Raw genomic sequence first — 22,567 nt, forward strand, 5'->3', positions numbered from 1 at the left:
ATCTCAACGGAGAATACGTTTATATATATGTGTGTGTGTGCGCGTATATATATATATATATATATATATATATATATATATATATATTTCTCCGCCGAAATCACTTTTAAACCCATTTCCACCTTTTTTTCCCTTCTCTTCCTCTTACTTTTTTTTCACGTTTTTTTACGTTTTTCTCCTTTTCGCCTCTTTTCTGGGCGTATTATTCTTCTTTTTCTTCTTTTTTTTCGTCTAATGCATACCCCATCAGTGCAGCAATGCTTATTCAATACCGCCAGCAGATGGAGACACTGGGGGATAATTTTCTAAGGATTTATACTGATTTTTCCTGTCTGAATTTGTCGCACAGAAAGTTGCAGGCCAAATATGTGTGACATTTCTGCGACTTTAGCTTCTAGAGCATTTTTACAACATTATACATAGGTGCTGAATACATAAAAAGCGACTGTTCAGCGACAGACAAGTCGCATCGGCTGAAAGTAGGCCAGAATGTCAGTCCATGTTGGAGCAGGTTTAGATACAGTCTAAAGTATAGATCTCAAAGTCTGTGCACAGAATTTAGCAAGGGCCTCGCACCTTCTGATGCATCAGGTAGGTGCACAATAGCATAGCCTAACCCTCTGTACTTTGGTCTATATTGATGCGGGACATAGACAGCCAGCTGATGACCAATCCATTAGTGCAATGGATGGCTGGAAGCATTTGTCTTTGCCTTTGCAATACCACAGAAGCAATGCATGGTCAATGTACAGCAATGACACACCTGTGTGAACAGCCAGGAGACCCCCCCCCCATGTTATGTTACATAGTTACATAGTTAGTACGGTCGAAAAAAGACATATGTCCATCAAGTTCAACCAGGGAATTAAGGGGTAGGGGTGTGGCGCGATATTGGGGAAGGGATGAGATTTTATATTTCTTCATAAGCATTAATCTTATTTTGTCAATTAGGAACATTCAGCACCCACCCGCTATCAAGGCAGCTGCCTATCATGTCATGCCCTACCTGCACAGGTGTGCTGGCTACTCAAATGATCCAATTAAGGAGGCCATTTAGTCAGCAGCAGCAGAAGTCCTGTGCCTGGACGCTCCAACAGCGGCCAGACACAAGCAGAAGCAGCAGAAGCAGCAGCAGCAGCACCACCTTTTGTTTTTTGGCTGCAGCAGCAGCAAGGCCCACAGGGCTGGCTAGCTGGCTAGCCAGCAAGCAGGTAGCAATGAAAGTAGGAATCTTTCTTTTTAACCCTGTAAGGGGGTGGTGCACTGTACCCGAAGATACTGCCATATCGGGTCAATGCATAGGGCGACGGAAGCAAGCTTCGAAATCGGCCCCCGTTCTCAAAAATCCATTTAATATATGGTCCCCAGATAGGGGACGTATCAGATATTAAACTGATAAGAACAGATACTACACTTGATCTTAGCCAAAAGGCCGAGAAGCGATAACCGTGAAAGGGGCGGGCCCAACAAGGTCCCCTTCATGGGCACTATCACTGCTTGCTGTCAGGGAGGCTGCCAGACAATTTTCCATGCACACTCTGGGCTGGGGGGCAGTCAACCACCAGTACACACAGCAGAACCTAAACCCATACCATTATTGCTAAGCAGCAAGACAGGGGCCCATTGCACTCCCACGGGGCCTTTTTAAATGCAATCCATAACCCGGATTTGCCAGGAACCCTTCTTACTCCTCCTACTTGCATGTGACACTGGGCTTAGGATCTGCATAGGAAACACACACACAAGCACACACCTACCTTTGTTGCCTGCAGATGCCTCCTTGGCTGTCCCCAAACGGTATCAAACCAACACCCACGGGAAGCTGTAAGCATAGAGGACATGCCTGCACCCCATTGGACTTACCTGTGTGGGTTAAACCCAGGTTATTTGACAACCTATGGCGGTGATGGTTCTGCTCAGGCAGAGCAGTGCTGATGCTCCTCATAAAGCTGTCGCTGCTGTGAAGGTTCTAGGTGACATCACAAATCCCTATGGTTACATACACAACAAAGCTGGGTTGTTGTTGTTTACACTCTGCAAGGCCTGTGGAAGTGAGTGACATCATAGCACTGTAGTTCTGAGGGTTCTAGATGGATGCAACAATCTCCTGTTGCTTCTATGAAGGCCATAATAGACGACATCACCAAACAGCTCCATAGTCACATACACAGCAAAGGAGAGATGTTGTTTACACCTAGTGATGTCAGTGGTATTGAGTGACATCACAGCACAGTGCTAAGGCTCCTGGGCCTGGACACAGCAGCGGCTGCAATATCTCAACGGAGAATACGTTTATATATATGTGTGTGTGTGCGCGTATATATATATATATATATATATATATATATATATATATATATATATTTCTCCGCCGAAATCACTTTTAAACCCATTTCCACCTTTTTTTCCCTTCTCTTCCTCTTACTTTTTTTTCACGTTTTTTTACGTTTTTCTCCTTTTCGCCTCTTTTCTGGGCGTATTATTCTTCTTTTTCTTCTTTTTTTTCGTCTAATGCATACCCCATCAGTGCAGCAATGCTTATTCAATACCGCCAGCAGATGGAGACACTGGGGGATAATTTTCTAAGGATTTATACTGATTTTTCCTGTCTGAATTTGTCGCACAGAAAGTTGCAGGCCAAATATGTGTGACATTTCTGCGACTTTAGCTTCTAGAGCATTTTTACAACATTATACATAGGTGCTGAATACATAAAAAGCGACTGTTCAGCGACAGACAAGTCGCATCGGCTGAAAGTAGGCCAGAATGTCAGTCCATGTTGGAGCAGGTTTAGATACAGTCTAAAGTATAGATCTCAAAGTCTGTGCACAGAATTTAGCAAGGGCCTCGCACCTTCTGATGCATCAGGTAGGTGCACAATAGCATAGCCTAACCCTCTGTACTTTGGTCTATATTGATGCGGGACATAGACAGCCAGCTGATGACCAATCCATTAGTGCAATGGATGGCTGGAAGCATTTGTCTTTGCCTTTGCAATACCACAGAAGCAATGCATGGTCAATGTACAGCAATGACACACCTGTGTGAACAGCCAGGAGACCCCCCCCCCATGTTATGTTACATAGTTACATAGTTAGTACGGTCGAAAAAAGACATATGTCCATCAAGTTCAACCAGGGAATTAAGGGGTAGGGGTGTGGCGCGATATTGGGGAAGGGATGAGATTTTATATTTCTTCATAAGCATTAATCTTATTTTGTCAATTAGGAACATTCAGCACCCACCCGCTATCAAGGCAGCTGCCTATCATGTCATGCCCTACCTGCACAGGTGTGCTGGCTACTCAAATGATCCAATTAAGGAGGCCATTTAGTCAGCAGCAGCAGAAGTCCTGTGCCTGGACGCTCCAACAGCGGCCAGACACAAGCAGAAGCAGCAGAAGCAGCAGCAGCAGCACCACCTTTTGTTTTTTGGCTGCAGCAGCAGCAAGGCCCACAGGGCTGGCTAGCTGGCTAGCCAGCAAGCAGGTAGCAATGAAAGTAGGAATCTTTCTTTTTAACCCTGTAAGGGGGTGGTGCACTGTACCCGAAGATACTGCCATATCGGGTCAATGCATAGGGCGACGGAAGCAAGCTTCGAAATCGGCCCCCGTTCTCAAAAATCCATTTAATATATGGTCCCCAGATAGGGGACGTATCAGATATTAAACTGATAAGAACAGATACTACACTTGATCTTAGCCAAAAGGCCGAGAAGCGATAACCGTGAAAGGGGCGGGCCCAACAAGGTCCCCTTCATGGGCACTATCACTGCTTGCTGTCAGGGAGGCTGCCAGACAATTTTCCATGCACACTCTGGGCTGGGGGGCAGTCAACCACCAGTACACACAGCAGAACCTAAACCCATACCATTATTGCTAAGCAGCAAGACAGGGGCCCATTGCACTCCCACGGGGCCTTTTTAAATGCAATCCATAACCCGGATTTGCCAGGAACCCTTCTTACTCCTCCTACTTGCATGTGACACTGGGCTTAGGATCTGCATAGGAAACACACACACAAGCACACACCTACCTTTGTTGCCTGCAGATGCCTCCTTGGCTGTCCCCAAACGGTATCAAACCAACACCCACGGGAAGCTGTAAGCATAGAGGACATGCCTGCACCCCATTGGACTTACCTGTGTGGGTTAAACCCGGGTTATTTGACAACCTATGGCGGTGATGGTTCTGCTCAGGCAGAGCAGTGCTGATGCTCCTCATAAAGCTGTCGCTGCTGTGAAGGTTCTAGGTGACATCACAAATCCCTATGGTTACATACACAACAAAGCTGGGTTGTTGTTGTTTACACTCTGCAAGGCCTGTGGAAGTGAGTGACATCATAGCACTGTAGTTCTGAGGGTTCTAGATGGATGCAACAATCTCCTGTTGCTTCTATGAAGGCCATAATAGACGACATCACCAAACAGCTCCATAGTCACATACACAGCAAAGGAGAGATGTTGTTTACACCTAGTGATGTCAGTGGTATTGAGTGACATCACAGCACAGTGCTAAGGCTCCTGGGCCTGGACACAGCAGCGGCTGCAATATCTCAACGGAGAATACGTTTATATATATGTGTGTGTGTGCGCGTATATATATATATATATATATATATATATATATATATATATTTCTCCGCCGAAATCACTTTTAAACCCATTTCCACCTTTTTTTCCCTTCTCTTCCTCTTACTTTTTTTTCACGTTTTTTTACGTTTTTCTCCTTTTCGCCTCTTTTCTGGGCGTATTATTCTTCTTTTTCTTCTTTTTTTTCGTCTAATGCATACCCCATCAGTGCAGCAATGCTTATTCAATACCGCCAGCAGATGGAGACACTGGGGGATAATTTTCTAAGGATTTATACTGATTTTTCCTGTCTGAATTTGTCGCACAGAAAGTTGCAGGCCAAATATGTGTGACATTTCTGCGACTTTAGCTTCTAGAGCATTTTTACAACACATTATACATAGGTGCTGAATACATAAAAAGCGACTGTTCAGCGACAGACAAGTCGCATCGGCTGAAAGTAGGCCAGAATGTCAGTCCATGTTGGAGCAGGTTTAGATACAGTCTAAAGTATAGATCTCAAAGTCTGTGCACAGAATTTAGCAAGGGCCTCGCACCTTCTGATGCATCAGGTAGGTGCACAATAGCATAGCCTAACCCTCTGTACTTTGGTCTATATTGATGCGGGACATAGACAGCCAGCTGATGACCAATCCATTAGTGCAATGGATGGCTGGAAGCATTTGTCTTTGCCTTTGCAATACCACAGAAGCAATGCATGGTCAATGTACAGCAATGACACACCTGAGTGAACAGCCAGGAGACCCCCCCCCCCCATGTTATGTTACATAGTTACATAGTTAGTACGGTCGAAAAAAGACATATGTCCATCAAGTTCAACCAGGGAATTAAGGGGTAGGGGTGTGGCGCGATATTGGGGAAGGGATGAGATTTTATATTTCTTCATAAGCATTAATCTTATTTTGTCAATTAGGAACATTCAGCACCCACCCGCTATCAAGGCAGCTGCCTATCATGTCATGCCCTACCTGCACAGGTGTGCTGGCTACTCAAATGATCCAATTAAGGAGGCCATTTAGTCAGCAGCAGCAGAAGTCCTGTGCCTGGACGCTCCAACAGCGGCCAGACACAAGCAGAAGCAGCAGAAGCAGCAGCAGCAGCACCACCTTTTGTTTTTTGGCTGCAGCAGCAGCAAGGCCCACAGGGCTGGCTAGCTGGCTAGCCAGCAAGCAGGTAGCAATGAAAGTAGGAATCTTTCTTTTTAACCCTGTAAGGGGGTGGTGCACTGTACCCGAAGATACTGCCATATCGGGTCAATGCATAGGGCGACGGAAGCAAGCTTCGAAATCGGCCCCCGTTCTCAAAAATCCATTTAATATATGGTCCCCAGATAGGGGACGTATCAGATATTAAACTGATAAGAACAGATACTACACTTGATCTTAGCCAAAAGGCCGAGAAGCGATAACCGTGAAAGGGGCGGGCCCAACAAGGTCCCCTTCATGGGCACTATCACTGCTTGCTGTCAGGGAGGCTGCCAGACAATTTTCCATGCACACTCTGGGCTGGGGGGCAGTCAACCACCAGTACACACAGCAGAACCTAAACCCATACCATTATTGCTAAGCAGCAAGACAGGGGCCCATTGCACTCCCACGGGGCCTTTTTAAATGCAATCCATAACCCGGATTTGCCAGGAACCCTTCTTACTCCTCCTACTTGCATGTGACACTGGGCTTAGGATCTGCATAGGAAACACACACACAAGCACACACCTACCTTTGTTGCCTGCAGATGCCTCCTTGGCTGTCCCCAAACGGTATCAAACCAACACCCACGGGAAGCTGTAAGCATAGAGGACATGCCTGCACCCCATTGGACTTACCTGTGTGGGTTAAACCCGGGTTATTTGACAACCTATGGCGGTGATGGTTCTGCTCAGGCAGAGCAGTGCTGATGCTCCTCATAAAGCTGTCGCTGCTGTGAAGGTTCTAGGTGACATCACAAATCCCTATGGTTACATACACAACAAAGCTGGGTTGTTGTTGTTTACACTCTGCAAGGCCTGTGGAAGTGAGTGACATCATAGCACTGTAGTTCTGAGGGTTCTAGATGGATGCAACAATCTCCTGTTGCTTCTATGAAGGCCATAATAGACGACATCACCAAACAGCTCCATAGTCACATACACAGCAAAGGAGAGATGTTGTTTACACCTAGTGATGTCAGTGGTATTGAGTGACATCACAGCACAGTGCTAAGGCTCCTGGGCCTGGACACAGCAGCGGCTGCAATATCTCAACGGAGAATACGTTTATATATATGTGTGTGTGTGCGCGTATATATATATATATATATATATATATATATATATATATATATATTTCTCCGCCGAAATCACTTTTAAACCCATTTCCACCTTTTTTTCCCTTCTCTTCCTCTTACTTTTTTTTCACGTTTTTTTACGTTTTTCTCCTTTTCGCCTCTTTTCTGGGCGTATTATTCTTCTTTTTCTTCTTTTTTTTCGTCTAATGCATACCCCATCAGTGCAGCAATGCTTATTCAATACCGCCAGCAGATGGAGACACTGGGGGATAATTTTCTAAGGATTTATACTGATTTTTCCTGTCTGAATTTGTCGCACAGAAAGTTGCAGGCCAAATATGTGTGACATTTCTGCGACTTTAGCTTCTAGAGCATTTTTACAACATTATACATAGGTGCTGAATACATAAAAAGCGACTGTTCAGCGACAGACAAGTCGCATCGGCTGAAAGTAGGCCAGAATGTCAGTCCATGTTGGAGCAGGTTTAGATACAGTCTAAAGTATAGATCTCAAAGTCTGTGCACAGAATTTAGCAAGGGCCTCGCACCTTCTGATGCATCAGGTAGGTGCACAATAGCATAGCCTAACCCTCTGTACTTTGGTCTATATTGATGCGGGACATAGACAGCCAGCTGATGACCAATCCATTAGTGCAATGGATGGCTGGAAGCATTTGTCTTTGCCTTTGCAATACCACAGAAGCAATGCATGGTCAATGTACAGCAATGACACACCTGTGTGAACAGCCAGGAGACCCCCCCCCCATGTTATGTTACATAGTTACATAGTTAGTACGGTCGAAAAAAGACATATGTCCATCAAGTTCAACCAGGGAATTAAGGGGTAGGGGTGTGGCGCGATATTGGGGAAGGGATGAGATTTTATATTTCTTCATAAGCATTAATCTTATTTTGTCAATTAGGAACATTCAGCACCCACCCGCTATCAAGGCAGCTGCCTATCATGTCATGCCGTACCTGCACAGGTGTGCTGGCTACTCAAATGATCCAATTAAGGAGGCCATTTAGTCAGCAGCAGCAGAAGTCCTGTGCCTGGACGCTCCAACAGCGGCCAGACACAAGCAGAAGCAGCAGAAGCAGCAGCAGCAGCACCACCTTTTGTTTTTTGGCTGCAGCAGCAGCAAGGCCCACAGGGCTGGCTAGCTGGCTAGCCAGCAAGCAGGTAGCAATGAAAGTAGGAATCTTTCTTTTTAACCCTGTAAGGGGGTGGTGCACTGTACCCGAAGATACTGCCATATCGGGTCAATGCATAGGGCGACGGAAGCAAGCTTCGAAATCGGCCCCCGTTCTCAAAAATCCATTTAATATATGGTCCCCAGATAGGGGACGTATCAGATATTAAACTGATAAGAACAGATACTACACTTGATCTTAGCCAAAAGGCCGAGAAGCGATAACCGTGAAAGGGGCGGGCCCAACAAGGTCCCCTTCATGGGCACTATCACTGCTTGCTGTCAGGGAGGCTGCCAGACAATTTTCCATGCACACTCTGGGCTGGGGGGCAGTCAACCACCAGTACACACAGCAGAACCTAAACCCATACCATTATTGCTAAGCAGCAAGACAGGGGCCCATTGCACTCCCACGGGGCCTTTTTAAATGCAATCCATAACCCGGATTTGCCAGGAACCCTTCTTACTCCTCCTACTTGCATGTGACACTGGGCTTAGGATCTGCATAGGAAACACACACACAAGCACACACCTACCTTTGTTGCCTGCAGATGCCTCCTTGGCTGTCCCCAAACGGTATCAAACCAACACCCACGGGAAGCTGTAAGCATAGAGGACATGCCTGCACCCCATTGGACTTACCTGTGTGGGTTAAACCCGGGTTATTTGACAACCTATGGCGGTGATGGTTCTGCTCAGGCAGAGCAGTGCTGATGCTCCTCATAAAGCTGTCGCTGCTGTGAAGGTTCTAGGTGACATCACAAATCCCTATGGTTACATACACAACAAAGCTGGGTTGTTGTTGTTTACACTCTGCAAGGCCTGTGGAAGTGAGTGACATCATAGCACTGTAGTTCTGAGGGTTCTAGATGGATGCAACAATCTCCTGTTGCTTCTATGAAGGCCATAATAGACGACATCACCAAACAGCTCCATAGTCACATACACAGCAAAGGAGAGATGTTGTTTACACCTAGTGATGTCAGTGGTATTGAGTGACATCACAGCACAGTGCTAAGGCTCCTGGGCCTGGACACAGCAGCGGCTGCAATATCTCAACGGAGAATACGTTTATATATATGTGTGTGTGTGCGCGTATATATATATATATATATATATATATATATATATATATATATTTCTCCGCCGAAATCACTTTTAAACCCATTTCCACCTTTTTTTCCCTTCTCTTCCTCTTACTTTTTTTTCACGTTTTTTTACGTTTTTCTCCTTTTCGCCTCTTTTCTGGGCGTATTATTCTTCTTTTTCTTCTTTTTTTTCGTCTAATGCATACCCCATCAGTGCAGCAATGCTTATTCAATACCGCCAGCAGATGGAGACACTGGGGGATAATTTTCTAAGGATTTATACTGATTTTTCCTGTCTGAATTTGTCGCACAGAAAGTTGCAGGCCAAATATGTGTGACATTTCTGCGACTTTAGCTTCTAGAGCATTTTTACAACATTATACATAGGTGCTGAATACATAAAAAGCGACTGTTCAGCGACAGACAAGTCGCATCGGCTGAAAGTAGGCCAGAATGTCAGTCCATGTTGGAGCAGGTTTAGATACAGTCTAAAGTATAGATCTCAAAGTCTGTGCACAGAATTTAGCAAGGGCCTCGCACCTTCTGATGCATCAGGTAGGTGCACAATAGCATAGCCTAACCCTCTGTACTTTGGTCTATATTGATGCGGGACATAGACAGCCAGCTGATGACCAATCCATTAGTGCAATGGATGGCTGGAAGCATTTGTCTTTGCCTTTGCAATACCACAGAAGCAATGCATGGTCAATGTACAGCAATGACACACCTGTGTGAACAGCCAGGAGACCCCCCCCCCATGTTATGTTACATAGTTACATAGTTAGTACGGTCGAAAAAAGACATATGTCCATCAAGTTCAACCAGGGAATTAAGGGGTAGGGGTGTGGCGCGATATTGGGGAAGGGATGAGATTTTATATTTCTTCATAAGCATTAATCTTATTTTGTCAATTAGGAACATTCAGCACCCACCCGCTATCAAGGCAGCTGCCTATCATGTCATGCCCTACCTGCACAGGTGTGCTGGCTACTCAAATGATCCAATTAAGGAGGCCATTTAGTCAGCAGCAGCAGAAGTCCTGTGCCTGGACGCTCCAACAGCGGCCAGACACAAGCAGAAGCAGCAGAAGCAGCAGCAGCAGCACCACCTTTTGTTTTTTGGCTGCAGCAGCAGCAAGGCCCACAGGGCTGGCTAGCTGGCTAGCCAGCAAGCAGGTAGCAATGAAAGTAGGAATCTTTCTTTTTAACCCTGTAAGGGGGTGGTGCACTGTACCCGAAGATACTGCCATATCGGGTCAATGCATAGGGCGACGGAAGCAAGCTTCGAAATCGGCCCCCGTTCTCAAAAATCCATTTAATATATGGTCCCCAGATAGGGGACGTATCAGATATTAAACTGATAAGAACAGATACTACACTTGATCTTAGCCAAAAGGCCGAGAAGCGATAACCGTGAAAGGGGCGGGCCCAACAAGGTCCCCTTCATGGGCACTATCACTGCTTGCTGTCAGGGAGGCTGCCAGACAATTTTCCATGCACACTCTGGGCTGGGGGGCAGTCAACCACCAGTACACACAGCAGAACCTAAACCCATACCATTATTGCTAAGCAGCAAGACAGGGGCCCATTGCACTCCCACGGGGCCTTTTTAAATGCAATCCATAACCCGGATTTGCCAGGAACCCTTCTTACTCCTCCTACTTGCATGTGACACTGGGCTTAGGATCTGCATAGGAAACACACACACAAGCACACACCTACCTTTGTTGCCTGCAGATGCCTCCTTGGCTGTCCCCAAACGGTATCAAACCAACACCCACGGGAAGCTGTAAGCATAGAGGACATGCCTGCACCCCATTGGACTTACCTGTGTGGGTTAAACCCGGGTTATTTGACAACCTATGGCGGTGATGGTTCTGCTCAGGCAGAGCAGTGCTGATGCTCCTCATAAAGCTGTCGCTGCTGTGAAGGTTCTAGGTGACATCACAAATCCCTATGGTTACATACACAACAAAGCTGGGTTGTTGTTGTTTACACTCTGCAAGGCCTGTGGAAGTGAGTGACATCATAGCACTGTAGTTCTGAGGGTTCTAGATGGATGCAACAATCTCCTGTTGCTTCTATGAAGGCCATAATAGACGACATCACCAAACAGCTCCATAGTCACATACACAGCAAAGGAGAGATGTTGTTTACACCTAGTGATGTCAGTGGTATTGAGTGACATCACAGCACAGTGCTAAGGCTCCTGGGCCTGGACACAGCAGCGGCTGCAATATCTCAACGGAGAATACGTTTATATATATGTGTGTGTGTGCGCGTATATATATATATATATATATATATATATATATATATATATATATATATATTTCTCCGCCGAAATCACTTTTAAACCCATTTCCACCTTTTTTTCCCTTCTCTTCCTCTTACTTTTTTTTCACGTTTTTTTACGTTTTTCTCCTTTTCGCCTCTTTTCTGGGCGTATTATTCTTCTTTTTCTTCTTTTTTTTCGTCTAATGCATACCCCATCAGTGCAGCAATGCTTATTCAATACCGCCAGCAGATGGAGACACTGGGGGATAATTTTCTAAGGATTTATACTGATTTTTCCTGTCTGAATTTGTCGCACAGAAAGTTGCAGGCCAAATATGTGTGACATTTCTGCGACTTTAGCTTCTAGAGCATTTTTACAACATTATACATAGGTGCTGAATACATAAAAAGCGACTGTTCAGCGACAGACAAGTCGCATCGGCTGAAAGTAGGCCAGAATGTCAGTCCATGTTGGAGCAGGTTTAGATACAGTCTAAAGTATAGATCTCAAAGTCTGTGCACAGAATTTAGCAAGGGCCTCGCACCTTCTGATGCATCAGGTAGGTGCACAATAGCATAGCCTAACCCTCTGTACTTTGGTCTATATTGATGCGGGACATAGACAGCCAGCTGATGACCAATCCATTAGTGCAATGGATGGCTGGAAGCATTTGTCTTTGCCTTTGCAATACCACAGAAGCAATGCATGGTCAATGTACAGCAATGACACACCTGTGTGAACAGCCAGGAGACCCCCCCCCCCATGTTATGTTACATAGTTACATAGTTAGTACGGTCGAAAAAAGACATATGTCCATCAAGTTCAACCAGGGAATTAAGGGGTAGGGGTGTGGCGCGATATTGGGGAAGGGATGAGATTTTATATTTCTTCATAAGCATTAATCTTATTTTGTCAATTAGGAACATTCAGCACCCACCCGCTATCAAGGCAGCTGCCTATCATGTCATGCCCTACCTGCACAGGTGTGCTGGCTACTCAAATGATCCAATTAAGGAGGCCATTTAGTCAGCAGCAGCAGAAGTCCTGTGCCTGGACGCTCCAACAGCGGCCAGACACAAGCAGAAGCAGCAGAAGCAGCAGCAGCAGCACCACCTTTTGTTTTTTGGCTGCAGCAGCAGCAAGGCCCACAGGGCTGGCTAGCTGGCTAGCCAGCAAGCAGGTAGCAATGAAAGTAGGAATCTTTCTTTTTAACCCTGTAAGGGGGTGGTGCACTGTACCCGAAGATACTGCCATATCGGGTCAATGCATAGGGCGACGGAAGCAAGCTTCGAAATCGGCCCCCGTTCTCAAAAATCCATTTAATATATGGTCCCCAGATAGGGGACGTATCAGATATTAAACTGATAAGAACAGATACTACACTTGATCTTAGCCAAAAGGCCGAGAAGCGATAACCGTGAAAGGGGCGGGCCCAACAAGGTCCCCTTCATGGGCACTATCACTGCTTGCTGTCAGGGAGGCTGCCAGACAATTTTCCATGCACACTCTGGGCTGGGGGGCAGTCAACCACCAGTACACACAGCAGAACCTAAACCCATACCATTATTGCTAAGCAGCAAGACAGGGGCCCATTGCACTCCCACGGGGCCTTTTTAAATGCAATCCATAACCCGGATTTGCCAGGAACCCTTCTTACTCCTCCTACTTGCATGTGACACTGGGCTTAGGATCTGCATAGGAAACACACACACAAGCACACACCTACCTTTGTTGCCTGCAGATGCCTCCTTGGCTGTCCCCAAACGGTATCAAACCAACACCCACGGGAAGCTGTAAGCATAGAGGACATGCCTGCACCCCATTGGACTTACCTGTGTGGGTTAAACCCGGGTTATTTGACAACCTATGGCGGTGATGGTTCTGCTCAGGCAGAGCAGTGCTGATGCTCCTCATAAAGCTGTCGCTGCTGTGAAGGTTCTAGGTGACATCACAAATCCCTATGGTTACATACACAACAAAGCTGGGTTGTTGTTGTTTACACTCTGCAAGGCCTGTGGAAGTGAGTGACATCATAGCACTGTAGTTCTGAGGGTTCTAGATGGATGCAACAATCTCCTGTTGCTTCTATGAAGGCCATAATAGACGACATCACCAAACAGCTCCATAGTCACATACACAGCAAAGGAGAGATGTTGTTTACACCTAGTGATGTCAGTGGTATTGAGTGACATCACAGCACAGTGCTAAGGCTCCTGGGCCTGGACACAGCAGCGGCTGCAATATCTCAACGGAGAATACGTTTATATATATGTGTGTGTGTGCGCGTATATATATATATATATATATATATATATATATATATATATATATTTCTCCGCCGAAATCACTTTTAAACCCATTTCCACCTTTTTTTCCCTTCTCTTCCTCTTACTTTTTTTTCACGTTTTTTTACGTTTTTCTCCTTTTCGCCTCTTTTCTGGGCGTATTATTCTTCTTTTTCTTCTTTTTTTTCGTCTAATGCATACCCCATCAGTGCAGCAATGCTTATTCAATACCGCCAGCAGATGGAGACACTGGGGGATAATTTTCTAAGGATTTATACTGATTTTTCCTGTCTGAATTTGTCGCACAGAAAGTTGCAGGCCAAATATGTGTGACATTTCTGCGACTTTAGCTTCTAGAGCATTTTTACAACATTATACATAGGTGCTGAATACATAAAAAGCGACTGTTCAGCGACAGACAAGTCGCATCGGCTGAAAGTAGGCCAGAATGTCAGTCCATGTTGGAGCAGGTTTAGATACAGTCTAAAGTATAGATCTCAAAGTCTGTGCACAGAATTTAGCAAGGGCCTCGCACCTTCTGATGCATCAGGTAGGTGCACAATAGCATAGCCTAACCCTCTGTACTTTGGTCTATATTGATGCGGGACATAGACAGCCAGCTGATGACCAATCCATTAGTGCAATGGATGGCTGGAAGCATTTGTCTTTGCCTTTGCAATACCACAGAAGCAATGCATGGTCAATGTACAGCAATGACACACCTGTGTGAACAGCCAGGAGACCCCCCCCCCCATGTTATGTTACATAGTTACATAGTTAGTACGGTCGAAAAAAGACATATGTCCATCAAGTTCAACCAGGGAATTAAGGGGTAGGGGTGTGGCGCGATATTGGGGAAGGGATGAGATTTTATATTTCTTCATAAGCATTAATCTTATTTTGTCAATTAGGAACATTCAGCACCCACCCGCTATCAAGGCAGCTGCCTATCATGTCATGCCCTACCTGCACAGGTGTGCTGGCTACTCAAATGATCCAATTAAGGAGGCCATTTAGTCAGCAGCAGCAGAAGTCCTGTGCCTGGACGCTCCAACAGCGGCCAGACACAAGCAGAAGCAGCAGAAGCAGCAGCAGCAGCACCACCTTTTGTTTTTTGGCTGCAGCAGCAGCAAGGCCCACAGGGCTGGCTAGCTGGCTAGCCAGCAAGCAGGTAGCAATGAAAGTAGGAATCTTTCTTTTTAACCCTGTAAGGGGGTGGTGCACTGTACCCGAAGATACTGCCATATCGGGTCAATGCATAGGGCGACGGAAGCAAGCTTCGAAATCGGCCCCCGTTCTCAAAAATCCATTTAATATATGGTCCCCAGATAGGGGACGTATCAGATATTAAACTGATAAGAACAGATACTACACTTGATCTTAGCCAAAAGGCCGAGAAGCGATAACCGTGAAAGGGGCGGGCCCAACAAGGTCCCCTTCATGGGCACTATCACTGCTTGCTGTCAGGGAGGCTGCCAGACAATTTTCCATGCACACTCTGGGCTGGGGGGCAGTCAACCACCAGTACACACAGCAGAACCTAAACCCATACCATTATTGCTAAGCAGCAAGACAGGGGCCCATTGCACTCCCACGGGGCCTTTTTAAATGCAATCCATAACCCGGATTTGCCAGGAACCCTTCTTACTCCTCCTACTTGCATGTGACACTGGGCTTAGGATCTGCATAGGAAACACACACACAAGCACACACCTACCTTTGTTGCCTGCAGATGCCTCCTTGGCTGTCCCCAAACGGTATCAAACCAACACCCACGGGAAGCTGTAAGCATAGAGGACATGCCTGCACCCCATTGGACTTACCTGTGTGGGTTAAACCCGGGTTATTTGACAACCTATGGCGGTGATGGTTCTGCTCAGGCAGAGCAGTGCTGATGCTCCTCATAAAGCTGTCGCTGCTGTGAAGGTTCTAGGTGACATCACAAATCCCTATGGTTACATACACAACAAAGCTGGGTTGTTGTTGTTTACACTCTGCAAGGCCTGTGGAAGTGAGTGACATCATAGCACTGTAGTTCTGAGGGTTCTAGATGGATGCAACAATCTCCTGTTGCTTCTATGAAGGCCATAATAGACGACATCACCAAACAGCTCCATAGTCACATACACAGCAAAGGAGAGATGTTGTTTACACCTAGTGATGTCAGTGGTATTGAGTGACATCACAGCACAGTGCTAAGGCTTCTGGGCCTGGACACAGCAGCGGCTGCAATATCTCAACGGAGAATACGTTTATATATATGTGTGTGTGTGCGCGTATATATATATATATATATATATATATATATATATATATATATATATTTCTCCGCCGAAATCACTTTTAAACCCATTTCCACCTTTTTTTCCCTTCTCTTCCTCTTACTTTTTTTTCACGTTTTTTTACGTTTTTCTCCTTTTCGCCTCTTTTCTGGGCGTATTATTCTTCTTTTTCTTCTTTTTTTTCGTCTAATGCATACCCCATCAGTGCAGCAATGCTTATTCAATACCGCCAGCAGATGGAGACACTGGGGGATAATTTTCTAAGGATTTATACTGATTTTTCCTGTCTGAATTTGTCGCACAGAAAGTTGCAGGCCAAATATGTGTGACATTTCTGCGACTTTAGCTTCTAGAGCATTTTTACAACATTATACATAGGTGCTGAATACATAAAAAGCGACTGTTCAGCGACAGACAAGTCGCATCGGCTGAAAGTAGGCCAGAATGTCAGTCCATGTTGGAGCAGGTTTAGATACAGTCTAAAGTATAGATCTCAAAGTCTGTGCACAGAATTTAGCAAGGGCCTCGCACCTTCTGATGCATCAGGTAGGTGCACAATAGCATAGCCTAACCCTCTGTACTTTGGTCTATATTGATGCGGGACATAGACAGCCAGCTGATGACCAATCCATTAGTGCAATGGATGGCTGGAAGCATTTGTCTTTGCCTTTGCAATACCACAGAAGCAATGCATGGTCAATGTACAGCAATGACACACCTGTGTGAACAGCCAGGAGACCCCCCCCCCATGTTATGTTACATAGTTACATAGTTAGTACGGTCGAAAAAAGACATATGTCCATCAAGTTCAACCAGGGAATTAAGGGGTAGGGGTGTGGCGCGATATTGGGGAAGGGATGAGATTTTATATTTCTTCATAAGCATTAATCTTATTTTGTCAATTAGGAACATTCAGCACCCACCCGCTATCAAGGCAGCTGCCTATCATGTCATGCCCTACCTGCACAGGTGTGCTGGCTACTCAAATGATCCAATTAAGGAGGCCATTTAGTCAGCAGCAGCAGAAGTCCTGTGCCTGGACGCTCCAACAGCGGCCAGACACAAGCAGAAGCAGCAGAAGCAGCAGCAGCAGCACCACCTTTTGTTTTTTGGCTGCAGCAGCAGCAAGGCCCACAGGGCTGGCTAGCTGGCTAGCCAGCAAGCAGGTAGCAATGAAAGTAGGAATCTTTCTTTTTAACCCTGTAAGGGGGTGGTGCACTGTACCCGAAGATACTGCCATATCGGGTCAATGCATAGGGCGACGGAAGCAAGCTTCGAAATCGGCCCCCGTTCTCAAAAATCCATTTAATATATGGTCCCCAGATAGGGGACGTATCAGATATTAAACTGATAAGAACAGACACTACACTTGATCTTAGCCAAAAGGCCGAGAAGCGATAACCGTGAAAGGGGCGGGCCCAACAAGGTCCCCTTCATGGGCACTATCACTGCTTGCTGTCAGGGAGGCTGCCAGACAATTTTCCATGCACACTCTGGGCTGGGGGGCAGTCAACCACCAGTACACACAGCAGAACCTAAACCCATACCATTATTGCTAAGCAGCAAGACAGGGGCCCATTGCACTCCCACGGGGCCTTTTTAAATGCAATCCATAACCCGGATTTGCCAGGAACCCTTCTTACTCCTCCTACTTGCATGTGACACTGGGCTTAGGATCTGCATAGGAAACACACACACAAGCACACACCTACCTTTGTTGCCTGCAGATGCCTCCTTGGCTGTCCCCAAACGGTATCAAACCAACACCCACGGGAAGCTGTAAGCATAGAGGACATGCCTGCACCCCATTGGACTTACCTGTGTGGGTTAAACCCGGGTTATTTGACAACCTATGGCGGTGATGGTTCTGCTCAGGCAGAGCAGTGCTGATGCTCCTCATAAAGCTGTCGCTGCTGTGAAGGTTCTAGGTGACATCACAAATCCCTATGGTTACATACACAACAAAGCTGGGTTGTTGTTGTTTACACTCTGCAAGGCCTGTGGAAGTGAGTGACATCATAGCACTGTAGTTCTGAGGGTTCTAGATGGATGCAACAATCTCCTGTTGCTTCTATGAAGGCCATAATAGACGACATCACCAAACAGCTCCATAGTCACATACACAGCAAAGGAGAGATGTTGTTTACACCTAGTGATGTCAGTGGTATTGAGTGACATCACAGCACAGTGCTAAGGCTCCTGGGCCTGGACACAGCAGCGGCTGCAATATCTCAACGGAGAATACGTTTATATATATGTGTGTGTGTGCGCGTATATATATATATATATATATATATATATATATATATATTTCTCCGCCGAAATCACTTTTAAACCCATTTCCACCTTTTTTTCCCTTCTCTTCCTCTTACTTTTTTTTCACGTTTTTTTACGTTTTTCTCCTTTTCGCCTCTTTTCTGGGCGTATTATTCTTCTTTTTCTTCTTTTTTTTCGTCTAATGCATACCCCATCAGTGCAGCAATGCTTATTCAATACCGCCAGCAGATGGAGACACTGGGGGATAATTTTCTAAGGATTTATACTGATTTTTCCTGTCTGAATTTGTCGCACAGAAAGTTGCAGGCCAAATATGTGTGACATTTCTGCGACTTTAGCTTCTAGAGCATTTTTACAACATTATACATAGGTGCTGAATACATAAAAAGCGACTGTTCAGCGACAGACAAGTCGCATCGGCTGAAAGTAGGCCAGAATGTCAGTCCATGTTGGAGCAGGTTTAGATACAGTCTAAAGTATAGATCTCAAAGTCTGTGCACAGAATTTAGCAAGGGCCTCGCACCTTCTGATGCATCAGGTAGGTGCACAATAGCATAGCCTAACCCTCTGTACTTTGGTCTATATTGATGCGGGACATAGACAGCCAGCTGATGACCAATCCATTAGTGCAATGGATGGCTGGAAGCATTTGTCTTTGCCTTTGCAATACCACAGAAGCAATGCATGGTCAATGTACAGCAATGACACACCTGTGTGAACAGCCAGGAGACCCCCCCCCCATGTTATGTTACATAGTTACATAGTTAGTACGGTCGAAAAAAGACATATGTCCATCAAGTTCAACCAGGGAATTAAGGGGTAGGGGTGTGGCGCGATATTGGGGAAGGGATGAGATTTTATATTTCTTCATAAGCATTAATCTTATTTTGTCAATTAGGAACATTCAGCACCCACCCGCTATCAAGGCAGCTGCCTATCATGTCATGCCCTACCTGCACAGGTGTGCTGGCTACTCAAATGATCCAATTAAGGAGGCCATTTAGTCAGCAGCAGCAGAAGTCCTGTGCCTGGACGCTCCAACAGCGGCCAGACACAAGCAGAAGCAGCAGAAGCAGCAGCAGCAGCACCACCTTTTGTTTTTTGGCTGCAGCAGCAGCAAGGCCCACAGGGCTGGCTAGCTGGCTAGCCAGCAAGCAGGTAGCAATGAAAGTAGGAATCTTTCTTTTTAACCCTGTAAGGGGGTGGTGCACTGTACCCGAAGATACTGCCATATCGGGTCAATGCATAGGGCGACGGAAGCAAGCTTCGAAATCGGCCCCCGTTCTCAAAAATCCATTTAATATATGGTCCCCAGATAGGGGACGTATCAGATATTAAACTGATAAGAACAGATACTACACTTGATCTTAGCCAAAAGGCCGAGAAGCGATAACCGTGAAAGGGGCGGGCCCAACAAGGTCCCCTTCATGGGCACTATCACTGCTTGCTGTCAGGGAGGCTGCCAGACAATTTTCCATGCACACTCTGGGCTGGGGGGCAGTCAACCACCAGTACACACAGCAGAACCTAAACCCATACCATTATTGCTAAGCAGCAAGACAGGGGCCCATTGCACTCCCACGGGGCCTTTTTAAATGCAATCCATAACCCGGATTTGCCAGGAACCCTTCTTACTCCTCCTACTTGCATGTGACACTGGGCTTAGGATCTGCATAGGAAACACACACACAAGCACACACCTACCTTTGTTGCCTGCAGATGCCTCCTTGGCTGTCCCCAAACGGTATCAAACCAACACCCACGGGAAGCTGTAAGCATAGAGGACATGCCTGCACCCCATTGGACTTACCTGTGTGGGTTAAACCCGGGTTATTTGACAACCTATGGCGGTGATGGTTCTGCTCAGGCAGAGCAGTGCTGATGCTCCTCATAAAGCTGTCGCTGCTGTGAAGGTTCTAGGTGACATCACAAATCCCTATGGTTACATACACAACAAAGCTGGGTTGTTGTTGTTTACACTCTGCAAGGCCTGTGGAAGTGAGTGACATCATAGCACTGTAGTTCTGAGGGTTCTAGATGGATGCAACAATCTCCTGTTGCTTCTATGAAGGCCATAATAGACGACATCACCAAACAGCTCCATAGTCACATACACAGCAAAGGAGAGATGTTGTTTACACCTAGTGATGTCAGTGGTATTGAGTGACATCACAGCACAGTGCTAAGGCTCCTGGGCCTGGACACAGCAGCGGCTGCAATATCTCAACGGAGAATACGTTTATATATATGTGTGTGTGTGCGCGTATATATATATATATATATATATATATATATATATATATTTCTCCGCCGAAATCACTTTTAAACCCATTTCCACCTTTTTTTCCCTTCTCTTCCTCTTACTTTTTTTTCACGTTTTTTTACGTTTTTCTCCTTTTCGCCTCTTTTCTGGGCGTATTATTCTTCTTTTTCTTCTTTTTTTTCGTCTAATGCATACCCCATCAGTGCAGCAATGCTTATTCAATACCGCCAGCAGATGGAGACACTGGGGGATAATTTTCTAAGGATTTATACTGATTTTTCCTGTCTGAATTTGTCGCACAGAAAGTTGCAGGCCAAATATGTGTGACATTTCTGCGACTTTAGCTTCTAGAGCATTTTTACAACATTATACATAGGTGCTGAATACATAAAAAGCGACTGTTCAGCGACAGACAAGTCGCATCGGCTGAAAGTAGGCCAGAATGTCAGTCCATGTTGGAGCAGGTTTAGATACAGTCTAAAGTATAGATCTCAAAGTCTGTGCACAGAATTTAGCAAGGGCCTCGCACCTTCTGATGCATCAGGTAGGTGCACAATAGCATAGCCTAACCCTCTGTACTTTGGTCTATATTGATGCGGGACATAGACAGCCAGCTGATGACCAATCCATTAGTGCAATGGATGGCTGGAAGCATTTGTCTTTGCCTTTGCAATACCACAGAAGCAATGCATGGTCAATGTACAGCAATGACACACCTGTGTGAACAGCCAGGAGACCCCCCCCCCATGTTATGTTACATAGTTACATAGTTAGTACGGTCGAAAAAAGACATATGTCCATCAAGTTCAACCAGGGAATTAAGGGGTAGGGGTGTGGCGCGATATTGGGGAAGGGATGAGATTTTATATTTCTTCATAAGCATTAATCTTATTTTGTCAATTAGGAACATTCAGCACCCACCCGCTATCAAGGCAGCTGCCTATCATGTCATGCCCTACCTGCACAGGTGTGCTGGCTACTCAAATGATCCAATTAAGGAGGCCATTTAGTCAGCAGCAGCAGAAGTCCTGTGCCTGGACGCTCCAACAGCGGCCAGACACAAGCAGAAGCAGCAGAAGCAGCAGCAGCAGCACCACCTTTTGTTTTTTGGCTGCAGCAGCAGCAAGGCCCACAGGGCTGGCTAGCTGGCTAGCCAGCAAGCAGGTAGCAATGAAAGTAGGAATCTTTCTTTTTAACCCTGTAAGGGGGTGGTGCACTGTACCCGAAGATACTGCCATATCGGGTCAATGCATAGGGCGACGGAAGCAAGCTTCGAAATCGGCCCCCGTTCTCAAAAATCCATTTAATATATGGTCCCCAGATAGGGGACGTATCAGATATTAAACTGATAAGAACAGATACTACACTTGATCTTAGCCAAAAGGCCGAGAAGCGATAACCGTGAAAGGGGCGGGCCCAACAAGGTCCCCTTCATGGGCACTATCACTGCTTGCTGTCAGGGAGGCTGCCAGACAATTTTCCATGCACACTCTGGGCTGGGGGGCAGTCAACCACCAGTACACACAGCAGAACCTAAACCCATACCATTATTGCTAAGCAGCAAGACAGGGGCCCATTGCACTCCCACGGGGCCTTTTTAAATGCAATCCATAACCCGGATTTGCCAGGAACCCTTCTTACTCCTCCTACTTGCATGTGACACTGGGCTTAGGATCTGCATAGGAAACACACACACAAGCACACACCTACCTTTGTTGCCTGCAGATGCCTCCTTGGCTGTCCCCAAACGGTATCAAACCAACACCCACGGGAAGCTGTAAGCATAGAGGACATGCCTGCACCCCATTGGACTTACCTGTGTGGGTTAAACCCGGGTTATTTGACAACCTATGGCGGTGATGGTTCTGCTCAGGCAGAGCAGTGCTGATGCTCCTCATAAAGCTGTCGCTGCTGTGAAGGTTCTAGGTGACATCACAAATCCCTATGGTTACATACACAACAAAGCTGGGTTGTTGTTGTTTACACTCTGCAAGGCCTGTGGAAGTGAGTGACATCATAGCACTGTAGTTCTGAGGGTTCTAGATGG

General features: G+C 46.0%; 10 non-coding genes across 10 annotated transcripts; all 10 read right to left on the reverse strand.

Moving 5' to 3' along the window:
• Window positions 1–1,253: 1,253 nt before the first annotated feature.
• On the reverse strand, window positions 1,254–1,444 carry LOC130310476 (U2 spliceosomal RNA). The gene has a single exon (XR_008858988.1). It is a non-coding gene; the product is annotated as a U2 spliceosomal RNA (small nuclear RNA).
• A 2,086-nt stretch (window positions 1,445–3,530) lies between these two features.
• LOC130310478 (U2 spliceosomal RNA) lies at window positions 3,531–3,721 on the reverse strand. Its single transcript, XR_008858989.1, has one exon. It is a non-coding gene; the product is annotated as a U2 spliceosomal RNA (small nuclear RNA).
• Window positions 3,722–5,805: 2,084 nt separating this feature from the next.
• Window positions 5,806–5,996, reverse strand: LOC130310479 (U2 spliceosomal RNA). The gene has a single exon (XR_008858990.1). It is a non-coding gene; the product is annotated as a U2 spliceosomal RNA (small nuclear RNA).
• A 2,084-nt stretch (window positions 5,997–8,080) lies between these two features.
• Window positions 8,081–8,271, reverse strand: LOC130310480 (U2 spliceosomal RNA). Its single transcript, XR_008858991.1, has one exon. It is a non-coding gene; the product is annotated as a U2 spliceosomal RNA (small nuclear RNA).
• Window positions 8,272–10,353: 2,082 nt separating this feature from the next.
• On the reverse strand, window positions 10,354–10,544 carry LOC130310481 (U2 spliceosomal RNA). The gene has a single exon (XR_008858992.1). It is a non-coding gene; the product is annotated as a U2 spliceosomal RNA (small nuclear RNA).
• A 2,091-nt stretch (window positions 10,545–12,635) lies between these two features.
• On the reverse strand, window positions 12,636–12,826 carry LOC130310482 (U2 spliceosomal RNA). Its single transcript, XR_008858993.1, has one exon. It is a non-coding gene; the product is annotated as a U2 spliceosomal RNA (small nuclear RNA).
• A 2,085-nt stretch (window positions 12,827–14,911) lies between these two features.
• Window positions 14,912–15,102, reverse strand: LOC130310483 (U2 spliceosomal RNA). The gene has a single exon (XR_008858995.1). It is a non-coding gene; the product is annotated as a U2 spliceosomal RNA (small nuclear RNA).
• A 2,086-nt stretch (window positions 15,103–17,188) lies between these two features.
• Window positions 17,189–17,379, reverse strand: LOC130310432 (U2 spliceosomal RNA). Its single transcript, XR_008858957.1, has one exon. It is a non-coding gene; the product is annotated as a U2 spliceosomal RNA (small nuclear RNA).
• Window positions 17,380–19,457: 2,078 nt separating this feature from the next.
• LOC130310485 (U2 spliceosomal RNA) lies at window positions 19,458–19,648 on the reverse strand. The gene has a single exon (XR_008858997.1). It is a non-coding gene; the product is annotated as a U2 spliceosomal RNA (small nuclear RNA).
• Window positions 19,649–21,726: 2,078 nt separating this feature from the next.
• Window positions 21,727–21,917, reverse strand: LOC130310486 (U2 spliceosomal RNA). Its single transcript, XR_008858998.1, has one exon. It is a non-coding gene; the product is annotated as a U2 spliceosomal RNA (small nuclear RNA).
• Window positions 21,918–22,567: the final 650 nt, after the last annotated feature.

Source organism: Hyla sarda, unplaced genomic scaffold (assembly GCF_029499605.1).
Source record: "Hyla sarda isolate aHylSar1 unplaced genomic scaffold, aHylSar1.hap1 scaffold_157, whole genome shotgun sequence".
NCBI classification, from domain to species: domain Eukaryota; kingdom Metazoa; phylum Chordata; class Amphibia; order Anura; family Hylidae; genus Hyla; species Hyla sarda.